The sequence below is a fragment of the Adiantum capillus-veneris genome, chromosome 14 (genome assembly GCF_014529385.1).
Source record: "Adiantum capillus-veneris isolate H3 chromosome 14, ASM1452938v2, whole genome shotgun sequence".
Taxonomy (NCBI): Eukaryota; Viridiplantae; Streptophyta; class Polypodiopsida; order Polypodiales; family Pteridaceae; genus Adiantum; species Adiantum capillus-veneris.
In genome coordinates, this window is record NC_140944.1 from 106,165,863 (window position 1) to 106,170,779 (window position 4,917).

Sequence of the window (4,917 nt, forward strand, 5' to 3'; positions counted from 1 at the left end):
ATTGCCACTGATTTGAAATAAATGTTGGTGCACAAAGTGGCTTGGATATAGCTTGTTGCACTCCTTAAGGCCAAGAGGCTCATACTCTTCGATTTGCGCAATAGCTTTGAGGTCTTTCTCTTGGCCATAACTCTCTCTCTCTCTTCTTTGTAGATGGCTTGTGCTTCAACGTGGTTAAGTTCTTCTTCCATATTTGTCAATCAAGCAAACATGTCATGATTAGAAAGACTTATCGTAAAGTTAATTGGTTATCACTTTGAAATCTTCAAAGAAATAGACATGATAGCTTAATCATGCTGCAGGAAAGACATAAAATTTATCACCATGTCGTTGGAAAGAGACAAGATAACTTGATCAATCATATCATTTACAAGTGTAACTACAGAGGACAATAATTAATTCATCACTTTAATCATTAACTGGTCGTTGACCAAAAATCATTACAATGTCATAGCCCACTATATGGGCACCATTTAGAGAGAGAGAAAGATCAAAAGTGTTAGGTCGGGTTGAGGGACTATTTTGCTTGCCACTCTCAAGGTGGGTAAGTACATTGCTTAAAACATCCCTTTTGTTTTGCTCCTGCGGCACTGAAATGCACTTCAAAAGTTGTTTACAAGGATGACACAGAGAGTAGATATTCATGGCTTTATTCCAAGGTGGGAGATTGGTAGATATGCATTCTGGGGTAGCCCATGGAAAATCTCTCTCACTTTGCTTTCTTGTTTCCATTTGCAAGTAGCAAAGAGGAGGAAAGCATGTTCTTGTTTTGGTCTATGTACATGATCCCCAATCCACAATGGCTGCATAGACCCCCTTCTGTCCAAAGTGAAACATCATGTTGTGGGAGTGAAGGTCATTGTGGAGATAGTCATGCACATGTAGATACTTTAGGGTTTGAAGAAGAGCATTTATTATCTGCAAAATGCTATTTTGGAATAACTCTATTGTTCCTTCAGTTGGTTACATAATCACAAATGGCAGGTTGATTGCCATCTGTAGTGCACTCTCTTATCCACTGCTCTACATGGCCGCCATTCCAAAAACATGAAACGAGCATTGGAAGCTCTATGTGGCGGACCATGACAAGATGATAAATAATGCCGCAATGAGCGATGTCAAAAACTCTGGCTTTGTCCATGACTTATTGATCCACTGTGGGTCCATACAAGTGGAATTTCAAGATCTTCTCCACATACAATGACTCTTTAAATGTAGGATGTGTGACACCTACACGCTTCACAGGTGCCCATCTCCCTTCTACTAACTTTGGAGCATGTATGTTGAAGATTACAGTTTCTGGCATAAGATGTAATAAATGGGGGAACTGAGACTGATCGAGAGCAAGAGTGGCACTAGTAGAAAACTCTTTTCTATTCTAATCGTAGTTTCTAGCTCTTCAGTAGCATTGAAGGGGTTAATTTTATTTGCGAGTTAATCAATTCGTGTTTTTTTGCTACAGGTGATTCTTTTTCGAGTTTATAGAAGCATGGATTCCACTCATATGTATGCTCTCTAAGGTGGCATTGTGGTATGTTAAATAAGTACCGAGGGAAGGAGAGAGAAGAAGGATTAGACGGAGAGAGAAAAACATACTTGTGAAATAGAGATAGGATCGGGGTGTGAGAGTACTGACAACGAGAGAGAGAGAGAGAGAGAGAGAGAGAGAGAGAGAGAGAGAGAGAGAGAGAGAGAGAGAGAGAGAGAGAGAGAGAGAGAGCCTAAGAGTGGGAGATGAGGGGGAGAGAGGAAAGATAGGTTCAAAATGAAAAAAGTCCGGCTAAAATTTGGGCAAGAAGGTTCTCAAGCCGGTTAAAATTATTTCATTTAGTAACTTGGTATAGAATTATTTATGTGTTGGTTTAATGTATATATTTTATAAATATCCCACATTTTAATTGAGATGAAAGTGGAGTTAAGTAAAAGTAGAGTTTTGTTGTGAAGAAGGAGATTGTGTGCACGTTTTCTACTCACGTGTGTGTGTGTGTGTGTGTGTGTGTGTGTGTGTGAGAGAGAGAGAGAGAGAGAGAGAGAGAGAGAGAGAGAGTTTTCCTGTTCATATGCGTGTGAAAAGGTTCCAAAGCCGGGTCCACAAATAATGTTTTCCGAGCCCTTAGAGAGGCAGTTAGTGGTGGTTACTCATTGGACTATTATATGCCTATAGTATTCATAGAAGAATAATAATCATAGTGTTTTCCAAGCCCTTAGAGAGGCAGTTAGTGGTGTCTACTCATTGCACTATTAGATGCTTATAAATCTTATAGGGGAATATAATCGTAGTGACAAATCTTGCATATTTTATTGCACACCCCACTTTAAAAGTTAGTGGTGGAGTAGTAGACGATTATAATATTCATATTGACAAATCATGCATATATTATTGCATGCTCCAATTTAGCAGTTAACATATGCTGCGTGGGATCCCTCATGTCACTAACACATGCCACTCTTCCATCACTATCAATGCTTTTTGAGAGCATTCTGCTTTAGCCTATATAAATGTTACAAGGCAAGCAGCATATGCTGCACAAGTGAATCGGAGGTGCTAATCAAGAGAGATTTTTTCATTTTCCCTATACTTATACAATGCCTATAGGATATGCAACTACTAGTAATGAGGTAGTTGCAAAAATCCATGAAGAGCTTCACAAACTCTCCCCCAACGCACCCCTTGAAGAAAAGAAGACATTTACACAGAGAGAGCGTGACACAAACAAGGCGATCCGGATGTTCAACCACCTTAATCGCGCTCGCAACACCGGAGATCAGAAACTCAATGATGGCTTTGAGACAATGTGAGAAGCTCTGGGCAAGTGGGAGACATGGGGGTACATAGACAGCTCTCGAAGGACCGCTTTACAGGCGAAGATTGACCATTTGCTTGTCTGCAAACGCACAATCAACCTGGTCGACATCTCTGGCTCTAATGTGGTAGAAGATTGAGGCAAGATTTAAATAATTATGCACTAAATATATATAGTTAAATAAATATGCACTAGCACATGATAAATTGTACTAGTGTGATGCAAGTTGTACTGTGTGTGTGTGTGTGTGCAGGTTTGATTCCATACCTAATCATGTAAACAAATTATTTTAATTATATGATGCTTATTTTAACTATATGATGGTGTTCCACTCTTCAATGCCTTGGCGAGAATAATTCATATGTCTCTGTCTGACTTATTATTATTGAAGTAGCTGTGATACTTTTAATCGGCCTGGTCTACTAACACATCTTCAAGATCTGTCATAATTTAGGGTATTGTTGATATCTTGTAGCTAAGCTAAACCGTCAACTGTAACTACAAGCTGTTTGAAAGCCAAACGTAAAGAAAATCTGTGTGAGTTTTTTTGAGAGCATGTCTTTAGTATATACCCTACTTTTAGTAGAATATACTTTCCTGTCCATGTAGGTGTTGTTGCAAACAAGGATGAATGCCTAATAAGCCAATTTGAAACTAGGAATCTAAAAAATATTGATGGTTGTACTTGTTTGGGCGAAGACCTCAAAGTAATGATACACGCATAGACTCTTGCATATAAAATAGTAATTAAGAACACTTTACTGAGTTGAAGAACTGCATACGTACATAAACACACACATATAAATAACTATATATATTGTATAAACAAGTACTTAAAAACACTTTACCAAGTTGAAGAACTGCTTACGTACATAAACACACACATATAAATAAATAAATAAAAAGACATTATATATATATAATATAAATATTATATATAAAAATATATATATTCTTAGACCGACAGTGTAAAGAAATACTGACAAGCAAATGAAATTTTGACAGCATAACAACGTGAAAAATAAAAAAAAAACCGTTTCATACTTGCTTCTGTGAAAGCTTGCCTAACTTTCGTTAAGCTTTCCTATTCTATACTTGCTTCCGTGAAGCTTGTCTAACTTTTGTGTATACTTGAAACCATGATTATGTTTCTAAACATGAACAAAAAGCATGATTATATTCACAAGCAATCAAAATTTCGGCAGCATAACGGTGCAAAAATACAAAAAAAAAATCCCATTCCATACTTGCTTACGTGAAGCTTGACTAACTTTTCTATATACATGAAACCATGATAATGTTTTCAAACATGAACAAAAAGCATGATTATATTGACAAGCAATCAAAATTTCGGCAGCATAACGGCATGAAAATTCAAACTAAAAAAATTCCCATTCCATACTTGCTTCCGTGCAGCAGCGAATGCTCACAGGAAGAAGAAATTACATAAGCAAAAAAACTTGTGTTGGTATATTACTTTGGTAAATCCAAAGCTCTCAACAAACTTCTATCTAGCATAATAAATATGAAATCATGGTTGAATTGATAAGGACGATCAACACCAACAACATGTCTTCAGTAATACCAAAAAAGTGGCACCCAAACACCATGGTCACACGTCGTTCCATAAAAATCACAAACTAGAAAAAACGATAGATAATACCAATGTTGATGTCAATCAAGGGCAATGTGATCAGAGCTCATATTGTTGCCAATCAGTCTCCTCATCGCTATTTGCATCAACTGCTGAATAGCACGTACACATGGAGCCTTGAAGCATGAAAGATGTTGATGGAAGACCTCTGGATCACTATCTATGCAGAGACAGTGTCTAGACAACTCAACGCAAACATTGCCCAAGCCACCACATCCAGAAAAAATATCGACAATGTAGGTGTGCTCCGCAGTAAATGTCCGCACAAGCCAGCTAAAAAAAGCAAACAATATGCGCATTTTTACTTTATGTAACATAGTCCAATAACGCATAGTAGGAAGCATATATTCTTACCGAAAGAAGTCAAGGCTACGCTCAGCGGCACCTCTAAGAGCGTGTCCTCCAATGTACTCTCCGTCGGCGCGCTCCACCAGTATTCCAGACTTGGCATCGAAAGAG